Source organism: Rousettus aegyptiacus, unplaced genomic scaffold (assembly GCF_014176215.1).
Source record: "Rousettus aegyptiacus isolate mRouAeg1 unplaced genomic scaffold, mRouAeg1.p scaffold_m13_p_9, whole genome shotgun sequence".
In the NCBI taxonomy this organism is placed as follows: domain Eukaryota; kingdom Metazoa; phylum Chordata; class Mammalia; order Chiroptera; family Pteropodidae; genus Rousettus; species Rousettus aegyptiacus.
This window is the reverse complement of record NW_023416312.1, coordinates 18862265-18884853: the sequence shown is the minus strand read 5'-3', so window position 1 is coordinate 18884853 and position 22589 is coordinate 18862265. Positions and strand designations below refer to the sequence as shown.

General features: G+C 32.3%; 1 protein-coding gene and 1 pseudogene across 4 annotated transcripts in view; both read left to right on the top strand.

Moving 5' to 3' along the window:
• Nucleotides 1–22589, top strand: part of DMD (dystrophin) — a 2254165-nt gene that overhangs the window by 59026 nt on the left and 2172550 nt on the right. The gene's annotated exons all lie outside the window — the stretch shown is intronic.
• LOC118608303 lies at nt 19029–19147 on the top strand (annotated as a pseudogene).

Here is a 22589-nt window from a genome sequence, read left to right as displayed (position 1 = left end):
AACTAAAACTTTAATAATTGGCCCTCTATGCCTGTATTCTTTTTTAATATTTTGAGATATATTTGACATATGACATTATATCAGGTTTAGGTGTACAGCATAATGATTCAATATTTGTATATATTGAGAAAGATCACCACAATAATTCAAACTTACATCAGTCATCACACAGTTACAATTTTTCTACTTGTAATGAGAACTTTTAAGATCTACTCTCTTAGCAAATTTCAAATATAGAATACAATATTATTAACTATAGATACTACATTGTATATTACATCCCCATGATTTATTTTATATCTGAAAATTTATGCCTTTTGACTAACCCCATACCCCCTACCTCTGGCAACCACCAATCTGTATTCGGCATCTATGAGTTTGATGGAGCTTTTTGTTTCTTTGTGTGCTTGTTTTTTAGATTCCACATATAAGTGATATACAGTATTTGTCTTTCTCTTTCTGATTTCACTAGCCTAATTCCCTCAAGGTCCATCTATGTTGTAGCAAATGTCAGTATTTCCTTCTTTTTATGGCTAAATAATAATCAATTGCATGTATATACCACATTTATCTGTTCATCCATCAGTGAACACTTAGGTTGTTTCCATGTCTTAGGTATTGTAAATATTTCTGAAATGGACATAGGAGTGTAGATACCTTTCAAGTTGGTGTTTTCATTTTCTTTGGATAAATACCCAGAAGTGGGATTTCTGGACCATGTGGTAGTCCATTTTTAATTTTTTGAGGAACCTCCATACTGTTTTCCATAATGGCTGCACCAATTTACATTCCTACCAATAGTGTACAAGTGTTCCCTTTTCTCTATATCTTTACCGACACTTTTTATTTGTCTTTTTGATCATAGCCATTCTAACAGGTGTGAGGTGACACCACATTGTGGTTATGATTTGCATTTCCCTGATGATTAGTGTTGTTGAGTACTTTTTCACATGCATGTTGGCCATCTCTTTGTATTCTTTGGAGAAATGTCTATTCAGAAACTCTACCCAGTTTTTAACTGGATTGTTTGTTGCTATTGAGATATGTGGGTTCTTTATATATTTTGGATATTAACTCCTTTTCAGATATTATGCTTTATTTAAAAAAGTTTGCATGGCTGAATCATATAAAATTGTCAATTTTTGGTCAATTGTTTAACATGGGCAATTTTATAATATTCAAACTTAATACATTTTCATGTGACTTTTAGAGTTTTGAATTTATGTTAAATAAATTGTTCTATTATTAGATACAAACTACAGTTCTTTGTCAGTGAGTTAGCATAGAGAGGTCCTGGACTTGGTTCATTCAAGTCAGAAATATTCCTCCCCACAACTAGGATATGGTAAAGGTTGATGACATGTTAGAATACTTCTTTCGTGTGAATTTGATTGTAAGGAAAAAAATAACTAAGGAAATCATAGACATCTGTGTTGCAATACTTAGATATGTGTATATGTGAGAAGGCACATGTGTATATGCATGAATATAGATGTATATATCTGCATTTATATATTCACATATTTGGCTTTAATCAAAAGGTTTATGGTTTTTCCAGTGGACATGAGCAACAGTCATCCTAGAACAAAGATATATTTAGAAGGAATGTATTGGAGAATATTTAATAATATTCTCTTGAAAAGAAGCTTGTAGATATGAATGAAGAAAACTTAACGCAATGATTTTGTAATTAGTTTATAATCAATAGAAGCAATGTTTCCTTTTAAAGGATTTAAAGTTGGTTGCCACAGAAGATTAAAGCAGATTGGATTAAATCATTAAAAATAAAATCAGGATAAACTTGTAACTTGTAATATTTGCAGATTTATGCCCATAGATAATGATATGGGTAATTAAACAAGTTGTCTGTGATATATGAATCATCAGTAGCTAAAAACCCCTTGTACAAAATTTTAGCTATATAGGCAAACCAGCATGAACTTTAAACTCTTTGAAGCAAGTCTATTTAAAATTTTTCAAGATAATATTATGTTCATTTTTGGCCTTTTAAGACTAAAAGGATTATCAATAACATATATTAAGAAAAGTTTGGAAACTTGGAAGCACATCTTTCAGTCTATGATTCCAGTTATACACACATTTTGATATATATATTTTTTCTAATGTTAAAATATATGGATGGCAAAAGACTCGGAGGACTATGATAAAAGAGAGCCTACATAGTTTCCAATAGTTGAATATCTGTATGAATATGTGAAATGCTTATGTAAATTTTATTTTGCTGGAAACTTATGATCCAGAACTTAAAAATGGAATGATAATTAATGTATTAACATTATGTTAATTGTCATGTGTTCCATAGGCCTCTAACCTAATTGATTATTTTTTCTTGATGTTTTAGATATTAGTATATTCAGTATTTTAACTTTTAATCATGTTCTAAGCTGTCTTAATATGTAACTTATTTTTTAACTATGTATTATAAACTTCAGTAAGTCATTTTACTATAAAGAATACAAATGAAAATATTGCATTTCTTGGGATTGTAGTGCCATGTCTTATTCTTTGTAAGATCTTGTTTTACATCTGTGTTTTTCTCCTCTATTTTTATTATATTTAAATCCTTATTATGTATACTTATCCCAAAAGAGAAATTGCCTGAATGTCTATTACTTAATGAATTCTGTAGCTCATTATCTAGTGTTTAATTATTTATTTATCACATTATTTTCCTATTAATTCATGTTCCACAAATATCACAGGAGGATTTTAAGTACTTTAAAGTATGGACCAGATACTATCTTTTAAAATATCCTAACCATACTAACTAGTCTTCGTGCTACTCATTTTCATATGAGCAATACCACTTAATTCTCACAATCATTATTTATTCATAAAGAAATTGAGTTAATAACAGAGATAGTATCGAAATGAGGATTTTTTTCTTGTTCTTGGTCCATACCTTGTCAGAGTCATAATCCTACCTACTTTCTCTAACTTTCCCAGGTACTAATATATGTCACAATAGCCTAATAGATTATAGTAGAGTTATAGAAGTCAAATCAGGTAATCTTATAACATTTTACATTTTCAGCTTTGCATCCTTAGATTATGACGTACGTAAGCAAATGAGGTATTTAACCAAAATACAGTAGTTAGAAAGAAACCTCATTTTCCAAAATCATGACTGAATAGGCAAACAAGCATGAATCATAATACCTTTGAATGCAAGTGCACCCAGGTGTGTTTCTGAGATTAGAAATCCCCACTGGTTTTGAGATAAAGATGCTGAGGCACATCCTGCAATAAATAATTCCCAGGAGTCTAGATAGACAGGAGAAGTTTCCAAATGGAGAATAATATGTGGTAGAAATGAATCCAGATAGCTCTTTAGAAAAGAAGAGAAGGATCCTTTCAGATAGGCAGCACACATTAATGGGGGATTTAGGAATCTGTAGGTGGTCACTGATATGAGGACCCTAAACTAAGTCCTGCTATTCAAATCTCTCTTTCAGAAGACATTCCAAGGCAGTGCCACAGGTTTATATGATCCAGGATGTCAGGAAAATTTAGAGTGAGCCAAGTGCTGTATTACAAGAGTCAAAATTAAAGGTGAAGGCTTAAATTCCTATGCCTCTGCTACCCATTCCTTCACCAGACACTGGATCAGATCTGATTTTCCAACACATCATGTATATAACATGATTTTGGTGTCTATCATGTAGTGACAAGACACAGGTTAATATTCATGAAAATTCTCAAGCCATTTTTAATTTTTTAAATAAAGAAGTGGGCACTCATTAAATAACTAAACATCTCAAAGCTAGTCAGTCTTAAAAGTGAAATTAAAAGTTGGATTTTTCTGTTTCTCTTACACTGCAGTCATTCCATTTTTTTAAAACATTATTTTATATGTGACATTATTTAACATGAGGAGTCTTTCCACAAGCTGTTTTTAAGCATGTATATCACTAGTCGATTATGAATATTATGGATTTTATGTTGAGAAATTTTCCTTTGGGTTCAAGGGACATTTTCTAGCTTTATCCCTATATTCTGATGAAGTACCTTATGTGAGACCAAATATCTCTTATTGTGTGACACTGAAATGGATATACATGCTATTTACTTGGAGGATTCTATTCACATTCAAGTGCACATCATGAGTATGTGTGTTTTATTGATAACTTTCTATTCAGAATTTTACAAAGTAACTGGACACAGGTGATTTACTTATTAATATAAATTATTTTGAGTTATAAAATTAAAATACATTATTGCCTATCTGAAGATGTATATGCAGGTAACATAAAAATTATTTTTTAAAATTTAATTTTATTATTAGTTTCAAATATACAGTTCATTGGTTAGACATTGGTATAGTTTATAAAATGATCCCCCTGATTGCTCTTTCTCACCTCTGGCTCTCCACCTAGCGATTACATTACTGCTGACTGCATTCCCTATGCCGTGCTCTCCCATGACCCCCATGACCATCTATCAACTACTAATTTGTACTTTAACCCTTTACTTCATTCTCCCAGTCCCCCCAAACCCCCTCTGCTCTGGCCATCACGAGATTGTCCTCTATATTTGTGATTTTTGTTTGGATTAGTTCTTTTTGTTTCCTAGATTCCACTTATGAGTGAAATCATATGGTAGTTATCTTTCTCTGTCTGACTTATTTCACTCAACATAATTACCTATAGGTACTTCTAAGTCTTTGCAAATGGTAGGATTTCATTTTTTAATGGCCGAGTAATATTCCATTGTATATGAACCATAACTTCTTTATCCAATCAAAATTAAGAAAGCATTCTCATTTATAATTGCATCAAAGACAATAAAACACCTACGAATCAAATTAACCAAGAAATTGAAAAAAGAAATTGAAGAAGCCACAAATAAATGAAAGTATATACTGTGCTCATGGGTAGGAAGAATCAACATCATTAAAAAGGCCATACTATCCAAAGCAATCAATAGATCGATGCAATCCCTATCAAAGTATCAGTGGCATTTTTCAGAGAGCTAGAACAAATAATTCTAAAATTTATATGGAACTATAAAAGACCGTGAATAGCCACAGCAATCTTGAGAAAGAAGAACAGAGTTAGAGGTATCACACTACCTGATATCAAACTATGCTACAAGTTTACAGTAATAAAAACAGTATGGTACTGGCATAAAAACAGATACATTTTGATCAATGGAACAGAATAGCCCAGAAATAAATCCATGCTCATATGCTCACTTAATATATGACAAGGAAGGCAAAAATATACCACAGGGTAAAGGCAGTCTCTTCAATAAATGACGCTGAGGAAATTGGACAGATAGATGCAAAACAAAACAAAACAAAAACAAAAACCGGACCATCTTCTTATACCATATACAAGAATAGACTCAAAATGGATTAAAGACTTAAATATAAAACCCAAAACCATAAAACTCTAGAAGAAAACATAGGAAGTAAACTCTCTGATATTGCTACTAGTAATTTCTTTTTGGATCTATCCCCTTGGGCAAGGGGAAAAAAGAAAAAAATAAACGAGACTACATCAAACTAAAAAGTTTTTTTTACAGCAAAGGAAACCATAAAGCAAAAAGACGACTGACTGATTGAGAGAAGATATTCGCTTATGATACATCTGATAATATATAAATATAAAAATATAAAGAACTCATGCAACTCAACAACAACAACAACAAACAATCCAATTAAATGGGCAGAAGGCCTGAACAGATATTTCTCCAAAGAGGAACTATGGATGGCCAATAGACAGATGAAAAGATGCTCAAGGTTACTAATCATTGGAGGAATGCAAATCAAAACCACAATGAGCTATCACTTCACACCTATCAAAATGGATATCATCAATAAAATCAACAAACAAGTGTTGGTAAGGATGAGAGAAAAAGGGAACCCTCATGCACTGTTGTTGGATTGCAAATTGGTGAGGCCACTATGGAAAACAGTTTGGAGGATCCCCCCCAAATTAAAAATAGATCTATCTTATGACCCAGCAATTGAAATTCTGGATATTTATCCAAAGAAAACCAAACACTAATTTAAAAAATCATGTGCACCCGTATGTTCACTGCAGTGCTATTTACAAAAGCCAAGATATGGAAGCAACCTGGGTGCCTATCAATAGAAAATTCGATTAAAAATTTGTGGTACATTATACAATTATTACTCACCCATGAAAAAATGAAATCTTAGTATTTGAAACAAGGATGGACATAGGGAGTATTATGCTAAGTGAAATAAGTGAGACAGAGAAAGACAGATACCACATGACAGATTCCACTCATATGTGGCATCTAAAGAACAAAATAAATGAACAAAACAAAAACAGACTCATAGATACAGAGAACAAACTGGTCATTGCCAGATAGGAGGGGGTTGGGCTGAGTGATAAAGGGGAAGGGATTAAGAAGCACAGATAGTTACAAAGTAGTCATGGAGATGGTAAGGGAATATAGTCAGTAATATTGTAATAACCATGTATGGTGTCTGGTAAGTACCGTACTAATTGGGAGAATCACTTTGTAAATTATATAAATGTCTAACCACTACACTGTATACCAGAAACTAATATAAAATAATATTGAATGTCAAAAAACGTAAACATTGAAAGTAAAAACATTCCACTTATCTGAACCTAAGCCTCACATGTCATCTCTTTACCAGGTGTCAGGAACCAGGAAGTAAACAAATAGATATTCTGGGTAGTCCAAAATATATACCACCAAGTTTACTTACTACATATGATGGATTTTATTCATAAAAAAACCCACACAATCTCTGCTGAGAATTTGTCTATTCTTATTTTACATATGTTTTTGTGATTTACTTTCCCAGCCTAAATCTTATTAGAAATGCATTAAAAGCAGTAACAGTGACGCTCATATGAGTTGACAACTGACGACCTGAAATGAGGGAAAAGACTTGCGATAAATTGTATTGTTGGTCCTAATGTGAGCCTTTCTTATTTCTATGCCATTTTCATGTGACTTTATAGTTCCTCCATAAAGGCAGATTATATTTCTTTGCCCCATTGACTTTGCACTTGGCCATGTGACTTGTATAAGAAATAGCATGAAGCAGTTGTAGAAGCGTGCCAGTTCTAAACCTAGGCTTTAATATGCCTTGATATTTGTTCTATTCTATCAACGTAAAATGAACTTGCTTCTGCTAACCCATTAGTCTAAGGAGGATGAAAGACACCTGGAGCACAGCTGATTTATCTCATCTCAGCCAAGATTAGCCCAAACCCAGCTAACTTATGTATGGTGATTATTTTATGCCATTAAGTATGAGGATATACTTTGATTTTTTTTCATAATAATCTTAAGAACACGACAATAATTTTAAAAAGATATTCCTCTAGACTAGAATTCTCTGGTGTTTTACAAAAAGAATAATAGATATTTGATGAAAGGAGAATTTGAGATCAAATATGTTTGAGAATATATAGGTTAAATAAAATTCCATATTACTCTAGACTATTAGAGAGTTCAGTAGGCTCTGTTAATGCCCGAGAGTTAAACAGAGTTAGCTGCAGTTTTCAAATTGATTTGACAACAGAAAATTAACATTAATGGAAATTAGTAACATCTCCCTAAACACAATTTAAAAAATAAAAGTTATTCCTGGATCATTTGGCAGAGTAATCAATAATCTCATTACTCTTGAAAACATCATTGTTTGACCCCTCCACATTAGACACTATTTACACTGAAAATCATGCTATGTGGTTGAGAAAAAATTAAGACAACTCCACAAGCCTCAGGATGTATAGTAATATAAGTTTTTATGTACAGTTTTTTTCCTTCATCCCATTAATGACAAATCAATAGATATAGGTGATGATAGGACACGATGAGGTATATTGTGCACAAAACTGTGGCTGAAGTGGAGAGTACAGAATATTTGCTGAGATATATGCTGTTTTCATCGCTAAATACCTCGTGTCTGCAACCATGAGCTCTGTAGTTGTATTTTTCATGCTGTTTTATATATATTCTAGGGGCTACAATATCTTACTTTGGATAAATAGCTGATGTAATTAATAAAATCAAAAAGTGTGCCAGAATAATTTTATCTTATTTAACAACTCATTTTTGGCAATAAATCATAAAATTTTCAACAATAATATACTTATCAACAGGTTTGGTGTTCGAAATCAGATTACTGGAGAAATTAATTACTTTATTCTAAGATTGCAAACGTAATTTATTGCCATTTCTATAATTACTCAAAATTCATTTTGTGCAAATGCTCAAGGGCTAATCAATTGATTTCTGTTTAATTATTGCAAAGGTAGGAAAACCAAGGTTACCTTATTATATTACAGTAGCAAAAATTATAATTAATCTTATAACTATGGAAATGCACAAATCTCACATGTGGAGAATTTACATTCTGTGTTAGAGATCAAATATGTTTGAGAAACTATTTGATTTGCACAAAAATGCTAGGTGATTACTAGTATATTGAAATTAAATTTTATTCTAATTTGAAAAGGTATAAAAGTGGTATATTTCTATTCTTTGAGTAATTAGAGCTCATGTTCTGGCCGTTTAGCTTTAATCATTTTTACTTCCTTGTGCTAATATTGAAAACAAGCTTCTAATCATTCCCTAAACTATGTCCTTTGTATATTTAGTACTGTATGACATACTGTATAAACTTCTAACATTACATGAATTACCAGGTTGATTTTAAAATCTGTAGAATTTCCCTTCTCTTTGTTTACTCTGGTTAACCTTTTCTGTATTGGTAATTAATATACTTATCTCTTCATGTGAATTTACTCAGTTGCTGTGGTCAGCCTGAGGTATCCATGGATACCAGGCAGATCAGGGATTCTAAGTTGAATAATGTTAGAATTGAAAGTCAATACATTTTATCCAAACCATCATTACTGAAGTGTTTGCATAGATGTGCCAACATTAACTTAGAAGATTTAGCCTAAAGTGGAAGCGATAGGTTCAGAAGCGAATTTAACTGAATAAAATGCTTTCTAAAAAGTTGGTTCTTCCTCAGTTCTGGGGAGGTAATTTTATAAGCTGGGAAAAGGAAATTATATTTGTCATTATATACGCATTTGACAGGATGTCATGCATTGACAGCTTGTCTTATAAAATGAAATCTTGAAATCAAAATTTAAAGAAATTCTAAAAATTGCAAGATTATATAAAACATTTTCTACTGAAAAGTTAGAGATATATTTAACAATTTTTACTTAATTGGTCGTAAACTGTATACATTCATATATATGTAAATATCTATTATAACACTTACATAAACATCTCCTAGAAGTACAGTGCTTGTCTGAGTCTTGAAACAGAAAGAATTTGACTTAACTGTTAGTGAAATATCCTCACTCGTCTTGAACTTTTTGAACGTAATTTTCAGAACACTGTAGGTGGTATTTGAGGCAAAAACAAGCATCTAGGGAAGGTATTTACTTTTTCACACACACACCAGTAACATATGAACAAGATTGAAAATTAATGAAAGGCAGGTATAGGCTGAAGGGAAGATGGAAATATTTAAGTTGGAGATATTATAATTAGACTATACATGAAGCACTTTAAGATTTCTCACACTGACTTAATAACTTCTGAAAATAACTAGGGTATTTTGTCCCATTTATCTTCATGGTGACAAAAACAAAGTTTTTTCTCCTGTTATAGAAGCTAAAATATTGCTTTATATCATTATGTGTAATAGCCCAGCACTGGAAACAGCCAAAATATCTATTAGGCAATAGAACAGATATGTAAGTAGTGCGATATCCACAAAGTGGAATAATATACAGGAATGAAAGTGAATAAACTATAACTATATGTACTGATATGGATGAACTGTACAAATAACACTGACGAAAATAATCCAGTCACAACAAAGTATAGCCTATGTGATTCATTTTTCTTAATTTTTAAGCAAGACAACTATAATTTTTCTTGTTCAAAATATACATAGCAAAATTTACCAATTAAACCGTGTTTAAGTATACACTTCAGTGGCAGTAAGTACATTCAAAATGTTACGCAATAATCACTACTATCCATTTCCAAAACTTTTCATCATCCCAAGCAGAAGCTCTCTACCCATTAAACAACAAATCCCCATATCCCCTCTACTCAGTTCCTGGTAACCTTTATTCTACTTTCTGTCTATATGGATTTACCTATCGTAGGTAATTTATATAAGTGGAATCATATAACATTTGACATTTTGTGCCTGGGTTATTTCACTTAGCATAGTGTTTTCAAGAGCCCTCTATGCTGTAGCATGTGTCAATTTCATTCCTTTAATGGCTGAATAAGTGTGTGTGTGTGTGTATGTGTGCATGTTGGAGGGTTTACACTTCTAGAGCACAAAATTTTTAAAATATAAAATTTACGATTTGGTAGTATAAACCATCCAACTTTGTTTCGGTGGATGAATGAGAGCTTGGAACCTTCTAGTTTCCATCCTAGTTCACCATTCTGCTGACATTGCTCTCTAAGCCTAATACAGTTTTAAATATCAGCATCCTAGTTACCTTTGAGAAGATGTTTTTTAACTTTGAGATCCTATATACCACTTCAGACTTCTGCTGTGCTAGTAACTTACTACTTCTCTCAATCTAAGTAATATTTACATTCACTTGTTACCTTTGTTAAATCATAGCCTTGTACACATGTGTGCAGTTTTCTTTGTTTATTGAAATAAAACTTTTTAAAAAGAATTTACCTTTGCGGCAGTAAAAAGGAACAAACTAATGATGCTTACAATAAATAAATGGCTCTCAAAAGCATTATGCTGAGTGAAAGGATGTAAATACAAAAAGCTATATACTATACGATTCAATTTATATTAACATTCTAAAAAAGATGAATTTACAGGAACAGAAACCAAATCAGTGGTTCCTAACAGCTTGGAGTAGGGCTGAAAAATTAGCACTAGAGGGGTACAAGAGAATGTTTTGAGGTGATGGAAATATTCTGTATATTAAATTTTGTGGAGGTCATATGATTAAATGCATGTCATTGGAACTCATAGAACTGTACACCTAAAAAGCATGAATTTTCTTGTAAATACATTTCAATAAGAGTGATATTGAGAACAATGAAAGTAACCTAGCCAAAGTCCCTTTCCATCACAAAAATTAGTAGACCATGAAGATAGTGATGCTAACAGATGCATAACTTTCAAGTGATATATTTCCTTTCACGAATTAGCTGTATAGGATATTTGACACCTCCAATACTCTAACTCAGAGATGGGCCAATATGACAGAAATGTTTGTGAATTAATGTCCATTTCAGATATAATATGTACTTTTTTTCTACATGTTGGAGTTGCGTGTTATTAGAGAACTAGAAACCTGAGTTCTTACTAAAAAAGCTTACATACTATCTCAGTTACTGTTTGTTGTGTAAAGAACCACCCTCACAGTGGTTTAAAATAGCAAGCGCTTAAGTACTTTTTGAGGTTATGTTAGTTGGCTGTATGATTATTTGTGTATCACCCATTTCAATTGGGGCTGGATGATCTAGGAAAGCCTGACTGCTGTCAGTTGCGGGGAATGGTCTCATCACCCAGAAGTATGAGCCAGACTCATTTACGTGGTGGTCTCAGAACTCTCAGAAGTAACTTAGGCCCATTCCAAATGCAGAAGAACTCTTCGACTATCTGGATATGTCACATTTGTTATTGTCTAGTTGACCAAAACAGATCACATGGTTAAGTCCAAAACCAAAGGGTGGAAAAATAAATTCCATCTCTTGATTGGAAGAGTGGCAAACTTGGATTGCCAAAAGGCATACCTTAAGTCATGAGAGGAATTGTTAAATGGTATTTTTTACAGTTGTATTGAAGTATATTTTACAAACCATAAAATGCATGACTTTTGAATGCATAGTTCAATGAATTATCATAAATGAAATAAAGACATAATTTAACCACCACTAAATGATTTAAAAAATTCCAACACCCCCCAGATTACCTTATACTGATTTGCTGTTTTTAAAGGAAATCATATATGTTATCTTCTATATCTGGTTTCTTTCATTTAGCATGATGTTTTTGAGATGTATTCCAAATTGTTATTCCATTATATTGATTTGGTACATTTTTTTATTCATTTATAAGTTGATGAACATTTAGGATATTTCATATTTTGATCTATTAAAATAAAACTGCTATAAACATTACCATGTAGGATTTTGTGTGTATATACTTTGGATACATATTTAAAAGTTGAATTGTAGATCTTATTTTAACTGTATGTTTAACATTATTTTTGTAAGGTCAGTGGTAATGTCTGCCCTCTCATTCCTGATTCTAGCAATTTGAATTGGAGTGTGTTTTTTAGCTAAGTAGTTAATTCTTAACTTCTTACCTATGTAGAGTATCAAGGTCAGCAGTTGGTTAGAGCTTATAGCCTTCTCAGGTCATGAGCACATACAACTATGAGCATGTACATTGACTTTGAGATTCCTAGAAATATATTGGAGCTTTTCAAGCCTTTATATAATTCTTGTTATATAAAAATTATATAGCAGCCTTTCCCTCCAAGATTTTTTTTTTGTCTATTTGCCCTAAGCATTATCTATAACCGCAGACAGCTGCAACCTAACATTAGCCTATGAATATTTTGGACTAATGACTCCTGGTATATAGCATTAGTACTAGACCAATTCAGAGTTAAAAGAAAGACAAGTCTTTCAGAGAGACACCAGGCAGGTCAAAACTGACGGTTAGTTCTAGTTATTTGAAAATGAGGTCTGCTCAGCTTCTTTTGGAGCCAGGTTGTGCACTGGGTCCATTTCTACAGTGAGTAGTAGGTGATGGGACTTGGGTGGGTTTAAACACCAATAAAGATAACAAATCAGTCCCCCTTTTGCTGAAGTAGGTTGATGACCAGAGTTTGAAATGCTGAATCTGACAGTTATTGCCTAGTTTTTATTTTTGATTTTGATTTTATGGAGGAGCAGAATTTGTATTTCCTTACTCTACCATTTTTATTAATGTCACCTTTTAATTTTAGTGATGTTGTTTGACAAACAAAAGTTTTCGATTTTGAATAAGTCTACTTTGTCATTTTTATTGTCTGTGATTTTTGGGGGGCTTATATCTAAGGAATATTTAGCCGTTGGTCATACAAAGTTTTTCTAACTTTTTTTTCTAGAAATTTTATGATTCTTTTGAATTAATTTTTACTTTTGGTCAGAGGGAAGAGTCAACATTTTTTTCCACATGGATAGTCAGTTATTTTAGTAGAAATTATTGAAAAGATTTTTCTTTCTCCATTGAATTACCTTGACAGATATTTTGAAAATCAATTGACTATATTTGTGTGGATCTGTTTCTTAACTCACTGTTCTGTTCTATTGATCTATATTGTTCTTTTTATGCCAATGCTGTACTGCCTTGACCAGTCTCTTTATAATAAATCTTAAAACCAGGTAGCATAGATCCTCCAAATTCTTCTTTTTCAAAAAATGTTTCAGTTGCCCTAGATTCCTTGTCTTTCTGTATAAATTTTAGAATGAGCTTGTCAATTTTTACCAAAAATATACCTGCTAGAATTTTGATTGGAAATGCATTCAGTCTATTGATCAATTTGAGGGATATAGTCTTTAAAAATATTGTCTTCCAATTCTTAAATATGATTGAGGCAATTTTTAAAATAATAGACTACACTTACTTGTCTATGTTGTAGAGATGAGTAATCTAGAAAATCCTTTAAGTCTGTGTACCTCAAGCGCTCAGTGTTCTCAAGTGACTTATTACCTATAATGACTATCAAACTGAAGATTTTCCAGGGAATCAAACTGTCAAACATTAAGGAAAATACTGAACCACTGCCTTTATGACATGCTTTTTGTTCCCTTTCTCTATAAATTGTTACCCCTCTTCTCTGTATAGTAATTTTCTATTCATCCTTTAAGATATAGCTGTTTTCCTCCTCTATGAAGTTTCCCCCTCCCTATCAGACTCCTGAGTCAGTGTCCTCATGCGAGGATCTCAATCTGTGCCTAATTTCATACCCCTGGGAAACTTAAAGTGTTGAGTTGTTCACATATGTAGCAAGCCAAAAGAGCTGGGAATTAACACTTTGAGCAACCTCAACCAATGGCTCTCGGGAGTCCCATAAAAGTTTCAGTGCAAGCATTCCGGGATGTAAGATTTACAGCTTTTAAAGAATTTCACACAGGAATTATTTTAGTTCAGCTACTGATACCTTTCTTATTATCATAGCCTTCCTTAGCTTACTTTCCTTTTCTGTATCCACTGCCCAGCTGGCATTTCCTGTACATCACAAATAAACTACACACACTCAGATTCTTGCTTTAGGTATGTTCAAATTAAGATAGTACTTATTATTCATATCCTGTTATCCCCATGTCCTTTTGAATTAGCATGAATATATGACATACATTCATTATATGAACACCGTCTCTTGTTTCCTCTTATTTCCCTTTATAATCCCTAGTAACAATTTGTGTGCAATGGGTACTTTATTAAAAAGTCCTAATAGGTTAATATGATGCACCTGTAACATGATATTTTTTCTGTTTGTGTTTTAAGACCCATACTGCTTTATGAGAGGAAAGTTTATGCTTAAAAGATCCATATGAGAAAGAAGCAACATATTTGAAAAAGCACGCTGAATCTAGGCATAAAAATAGGAAACAGAAAGAGTATACTGGCTCTGGAAATGAATTCTAACATGAATTTAGACTTTGAGGAATTTAGAAATGTGGTTTCAGATATCTGGATTATACCAGTCTCTGACCTGGAGTTTGGATATTGTTCTAGTCTAAATGGGTAGCAGCTGGATAAAATGCTTTAGTTTATCAGGCATTATCCAGAAGATGTTTTCTCTAAGGGAGAAGTGTTTGAGGAGGAACTCTAACAACATACTTGTGAGAGCTGCAGGCCCGTTTGTGTCTATAGTTTGCTGTAAACTAAACAATTTTAAAATTTATACAAGAGTAAGGCAGAAAAATGATGCCATATATTTTTTATTTCACTGAGAACAGGGAAGAATACGAACATTTCATTAAGCAATTATCTTATAGGGCAGTTCATTTTATTTGAATGAAATTAGGCCAAAGATAGAAGAGACATGAATATTAAGAGATTCAGTGAGAGAGAAGATTGGTGAAATAAGCCCTGAAATGAGGAGGGAGACATTTTCTAGGATTCATTTATTTGATTCTGAGAAAATCAGTGGGTTTTGGACAAAGTCTTTGGATATAACTGGCAAGGGGATCTACACTCAGGTCATCTGTCTTACAGATCACTTTTCTTTAATTAGATCCTGATTTTAGAGCTAAGAAAATAAATGGTATAGATGTCTTTTGTGTCACATGGAGATTTATAATTTAAAACTATTTTTGTGTTCTTGTGTTTATAAACTGCTAAGTAGGCACGTGGGAATTTTTAAATTGCCTAGTCAAAGAGACACACATTTAATTTTTTATAATATATAATAGCTAAATTAAATATTACTTGTTCAAGCACTAAAGTTGACATTTCTATAAATTGGTTGCCATGTATGACAAACCCACAGCTAATATCATACTCAATGGTAAAAAATTGAAAGCTTTTCCTCTAAGATCAGGAACAAGGAAAGGGTTTTCACTCTCACTACTCCTACTCAGTCAGGCAAGAAAAATAAATGAAAGATATCAGAATTGGAAAGAAAACGTAAAATTATCTCTGTTTGCAGAGGACATAATTTCATATATATATATATAGAAAATCCTAAAGACTCAACCAAAAACATTAGATCCCACCAATGAATTCAATAAAGTTGCAGGATATAAAATTAACATACAAAAATCCAGTGTTTCTATACACTAATATTTTCTTTTAAAAAAAGATCTCATTTACAATAGTGTCAAAAACAAAACACTTAGGAATAAATTTGAGGTTAAAGATCTTTGTTCTGAAAACTATAACACATTGGTGAAATAAATCAAAGATCAAATAAAAAAGATCAAAAAAAAGATCCTGTGTTCATGGATTGGAAGAATTAATATTGTTAAAATGTCAATCTATAGACTCAGTGCAATCCCTATCAAGATTACAATGGCATTTTCTTATAGAACTAATAGTATATTTTATATATTTGTGCATATCAATGTTTCACATATGGAGCTCTTATTTCTTTGTGTCTTGCTTATTTGCTTCATTTCCTTCATTTCTATGAAAAACAGTATATATTTAGTGTCTACTGTAGAGAACAAACACTGGTCTAGATTTTGGGAATACAGAAACAACAAAGTAACAACAACAAAGTAAACAACAGTAAACAGTAAAGACAAATTCATGTTCTTATGAAGCTTATATTCATGTAGAATAAGGTAGATATTTGCTAAATAATTTATATTGTATCTAAATTATTAATAAGAACTACAGAGGAAATTAAAGCAGAGGGTTCAGTAAGAGGTCCCAGGAATGATGAAGGTGATGTATTTAAAAAAAAAATCTCAGGGAAGATTTATTCAGATAGTGACTTTTAAGCAAATACCTGAAGGCAATGAAGGAGGGAGTCTTGCAGACATCACAGGAAAGAGATCAGAGAGAGAACAGCAAGGAAAATGACTCTAAGGCAAGGTTAAGCTTGGTGGGTTTAAGGGACAATAACAGGATCATTGCGTTTGCAGAAAAGTGAGGTAAAGGGAAAAGAAAAGAAATGAGATCAAGAGGTAATAGGAAGCCAGATGATTTAAGGCTTTGGGTGGACATGGTAAAGAGTTTGGCTTTTATTCTTTTGAATGGGGAAATTATTGGAGGTTTCGAGTTAAGGAATGGCATTATCAGCCTTGTATTTTTCCAGAATAACCCTGGATGTTGTGTTGAGAAGAAATAAAAAAGGACAATGGAAGAATCAGGAAGACAAGTTAGATGGCTGCTCTAGAAACGATACAATCACTGGTGGTAGCTTAGAAGAGGGTAGTAATGATGGAGTTGGGGAAATTTTTTCTGAGTTCAGATATACTTTTCTAGTGTGTGAGTCATTAGTGACTGAATGCAGCTTTCCCCATAGAATTCAGTGCCTGTACTTTAAAAGATCAGTCGGACATTTGGTAATGTTTTTTTCCCTCATTTTCTAGGTTCATGAGTATATTTTTCTAGTATCAGCTAAAGATTTTTAGCTGCTCTAGTATACAGTGTTTTTTCCTGTCACTAAGTTCTTTTTTTCCCTTTTATTTCTCCACAGGACTTAAGATTTATATTATATTGTACTCTCTAATTTTTTTCTTATTTTTAAGCCTTGTCTTGTCAACATGATAGTAACTTTAGCCTCTTGCTACTCAAAGTGTGGTCTATGAACTGGTGGCCCAACATCACCAGGGAGATTATTAGAAGTGCGTGATCTCAGGCCTATTCCCAAGTCCACTGAATCAGAATATGAAATTTGATAAGATCACCAGATGATTTTTATGAATATTGAAGATTGAGAAGCACTGGTGTAAAGGACAGGAGATCTGATTAGAGCCCATTTGCTTTTTTATAAGACTTAGAAAATTTAGTCACATAGCTTTAAATACATATTTATTCTCACAATTAAACCAAAATCATAGCCAGTTGACTCATAAAGTAAAAACTTTCAAATTTAGTAATAGAGGGTGTATAAATCATATTAACAATCCTAAGTGAACTTTAAAGAAGCAAATGATTTTTCTGGATCAGTATATTACTTTGAGCAGACAGACATCATAAATGACCTGTCATTTGTACAGATGTCTTAAAACCATGTGTTTATTATATAGCATGAAATGTCATTGCACATGTATATATCTCACCTACATTATGACAACAGATCATAAATTGAGAAATGTGCTGTTTCTCATTTCTTTATGGTTGTCAGGAATATCATTCACATAAACTTTTAGTCATTCAATAAAATCAGTGGCTGGAGAAGGCATACCTAGTACTTCATCATAGCATTCAGTCCCTGATGCTGGATTCTTTCAAAATGTTTTATTAGGTTTCTAAGTTATAGGGAAGTAAAGAGTAACTATAGAATTGTGCCTTTTAAAGATTTCTGTATATTTCTGATATGTTCCATGAAGCAGGTGATTTATGATTCCTGAATTATAAGGCAAAATAAAGTGAACTAAGTTGTGAACAAAATACTGTCATTTAATGTCATCTACTGTATCTAAAAGTCATTGGAACTGAATTGATTGGACCTGGGGCTTTGAGTAGGGAAGAGGCAGAACTTGGAACGATGAAATCATGAGAAATAGAGGCTATTTATGTAGGATACCTTTTTAGATTACGAAAGAGAAAAACTTTAGCTTTAGCTGTCTATGGAAATAATTTATCAATGATTTTCAATAAATAGTTTAGATAAAATTTGAGAATGTTTAGTAATATTTTGCTAAGTTCAGTGTTCTTCCTGTATGTCCTAGTTGAAGTAGAAAATCATAAGAAATATGGAATAGCTTATCCTGTCATCATTATTCTAGGTTAGAATTCATTGGTATTTACTACGCAAATAATCATTTTGGTATTTACTGGGCAAATAAAAGATTATTAAGTTTCTTATTTATTGACTACTTGCCATGTATTAGACAATGTGCAAAATATTTGACATATGTTATCTCATTTGCTCCTTATTGTAACTCTATTAACACATTTTACAGATATCCTGGCACTCAAAGATAGTATAATTTGTCATGGGTCATACAACCAAGAAATATATCATTTAAATGCTTTATTTAATTTGACCTATCTAGGTTGGTATCTAGTTGATATTCTTAGCCACATTTTTATTAATGCTTTTTGGATTTTAGTGTTTAATTCTTTTATAATTCAAGGATTCATTAGTATCAAGGGAAAAAGAGCAGACATTCAATAATAAATTAGGATTCAACCTAATATTGTACTATGAGAAAGCTAAGTGACTCCCTTGCAAAATGTGGCTTGATTAATCTCCAAGTTGCATAGCATTATTATTTTAAAGATAAATGTCTTTTTATATTCATTTTCTAAGGTTTGGACTGAATCTGAAATTTTCTCTTGTTTAAAAGTATTCAGAGTCTACAGCCATGCTGCGCTGAACAAGCCTGATTCCATCTGATCTCAGAAGCTAAGCAGGGTTGGGCCTGGTTAGCACTTGGATGGGAGACCACCTATGAAGACCAGGTGCTATAGGCATAAAAAATTTTAAAAAATAAAGGATCATAAGCTGACAAGGTCCTTACAATCTGTGAGGTCAACCAAGGATTGCCTTGAAATTAAATAAATAAAAGTATTCAGAGACTATCAAAAAAATTCAGATGGTGCAATTTTTAATATTACTTTGGCTAAGAAAAATTTCAAAAAATCAGGCAGGAAAACATTTTATAATAAGTGAGAAGTGCGTTCTTAGGAAAAGAACATATACCAAAACACCAATACATTTAGCTCTTTCTGATAAGAGAAATCAAGTCATAGGAATGGTAAAAATCTATACATTTCACTTTATGATTCTAAAAGTATGTGAAGGTTTGGTATATTTGTAATGGGGCAATGTGGCTATCAATTTCCAATGCATTTGAACAAAATCAAATGCAGCTAAACTTTGCTATAAAGCTTTCTTAGAGCATCTCAATACATTATTTAGATAGCTTAATTGAAGATATTCTGTATTTAGAAGATATTCCATTTGAATGTGAATATTTAAATATTTGATAAACAGAGAGCATATCTTTTCAGATGAATCAAAGAAAAAAGGAATTAGTCTAGGGTAATACAGTCAGCTATGCTAAAAATGAAATGCATATCTCCTGATGGTAAAAGCATGTTCACTAAATGAGTGCTTCTAAAATAGTTATCACAAATGTCAAATAGTTGCAATAATAAATAATTAATAATTAATAATAATAATAATAATGTCCAAAGTATTTCTGGTACAGAATGAATGTCTGTAGGAAAAGAAGTTTCATGTGTAACAAAGATTAGTTAGCTTATGAGCTAATGACGATAGAAGGAACCTTAATTACTGCTTTTAAACAACTTTATTGAGGTATAATTTACATGCCATAAAATTTATATATGGGTACAATTTAGTGTTTTTTTAATTAAATTTACCAAGTTGTTCATTACTATGACGAAGTTTTAGAATACTTCCATCATCACGTTAAGATCCCTTATGCCCATTTACAGTTAACCCCTGTTTCCACCCCCCATCCTTAAGTGGCCACTTGTTTACTTTCTGTATCTACAGATTTGCAATTATTTGAACATAAATGGAATCATAAAATACATGATCTTTGGTGGCTGGCTCTTTTCACTTAGTATGATGTTTGTTTCATCATGTTGTAGCATGTACTTTATTCTTTTTTATGCTAAATACTATCTCATCATATCTCAGTATCCTTATCCATTTGCCAATTGATTAATGCTTCATTTTTGTTGTTTTTACTCTTTTGTTTTCCACAAGATTGTTTCAAGTTCTTGGCTGATAGTGACTATTTTCAGAAACTGAGAGCAATTATTAAAGATATGGTTGAATGTAGAGAAGGAGAAAGCACATTGACAAGCATTAAGAGGTGTGAGAATTGAGGACAGGGTATTGTGATTAGGAGAGAAAAAAAATATTTGGTTAATAGTAGTTAATGGAAGTTTTCTTTTCTCTTGGAAACGTCCAAATCAATACATTATTTCAACAAATATTAATTAGGCACCTACTCTGTGTAAGGTACTGGGCTAAGAAATTGTGGGGTACAGGATGGGGGAGAAATGATCAAACTAGCAAAAAACCCCGCTTTATGTAAGAACGATAATATATTTTTTCAGAAGAAAAGCATTGCTGACACATTTTTAAAAAGTTAATAGAAGCCAATAATTTATATCTTGCATGTAAGATAGAGCTTCTGATAGCCTTTTTCCCTTTTCAGAAAATGAGAAATACCTATTTGGTATTTGGGTAAGTATCTTCTTGAATTCCTCTAGGGAGGCACTTTTACAGGAATGGTTCATGTATATCCTGTAACACGGTCGTCAATTCTGTTATTTACAATAACGCAATCCAAAAATGTGCGCTAATGCGTATTTAATCAAGTTATCAGGAAGCTTGTGTTACCTTATAGGTTTTAAATATGACTCTTTCTTCCTAATATGAAAAAAGCCAAATGACTATCCTAATAATAGAATGCGATAATGTATTTTATTGATAATTTGATTTTCAGATGATTCATTTAGCTCTTTTGGTTACTTTGTAGCTAAGCAACAAGGCCTATAGAAAGACACCTGATTTACTCGAGAGAAATATAGATAGATGCTTGTTGTGATCATTGTTTTATGATATGATATTAAGCTTTCTAGAATGGTTTCCCCCAAAATGCATCCCATAGAACAGTAGGTCCATTAAATGTTCATGAAGAAAGAAAAATTCCTTGGTTAAGTAAGTTTGCAATATCTTGCATATTATATCCCCTCTATTAAAAATTCCTAATACATATTAAAGATTCTGAAAAATATTACTAGGAGGAGGTATGTTAAACTGGTTTTATCTAGGTATTTTCCAAACTCATTTTATAAGAGAGATCTATTTTTACATGTAGCAATGTATAGTCTATGGAAGTAATAATCTATGCAAGACCCATGATTACCATTTAATGCTGGTCTAGATAATGAGGTACTAGAGGAGCAGAATACAGCTTAAATGTTATTCTTTGCCTCTTACTAGACCTATAGAGATGGAGGGAGAAGAAATGGGAAGAACCTTATCACTTCTCCCTGTTGGTGAACAAGCAAGGAGAGCCAGGCCAGTCTGAGTCTCCTATATAATAAGCTGTGAGCTCAGAAAGCACAGCATTTTGGATCTGTTTAATTTCTTACATTTATATTCATCCATTTTGGAAAAGATTCTCTATCCATCAGAATATTAACCTCTTATTACTGGAATTGTACTCCATGATTTTAATCCTTGACTTCCCAGTCTTCTAGTTGTGAGATTTTGAGCAAGGTATTTGATCTTCTGATTCTTTGTTTACTCATCTGTAATATGGAAATATTAAGGACGTGCACCTCATAGAGCTGTTGTAAAAATCCAATGAGATAACGATTCACTAAGAACAGTACATAGCACATATTGCACACTAAAAAATTTATTGGTGTCATGACGCACTCACAAAATGGCCACACATTCTGTTTACAATGAGAACAATTGTATCACCTGTGATAGCTGAAGTCATGTAAGGCCTGTCCTGCTTTTAAAACCTAACAAAATCAAACAAAAACAAATTCATATCCATTTATATGGCTTAGAGAACCCTTTCCCTATGTAAACTAAATTGATTTTTCTCAGCTCTTGTCGCACTCATTCTATACTTTTTTTTCTGTCTTCTCACCTAGGTGGTGAGCACTTTCAGTATTGAGAATATGTCTTGGGTATCTTTGAAACAATATGTAGCATAACAGCTGAGTCATAAAAGGTGCTCACCATATCTTTCACAAATCAAGGGGGGAGAAGATACTATTTGCTAATCTGCTATTTTGCTTTAAGTTTTTAAACATATGGTTTTATCAACAGATCCCAAAGGAATGTAATTAAACCCACTTTTGTGGGTCTTTTATTTTTTTTGGGGGGGGGTTAGTAGATATTATCCTGAAA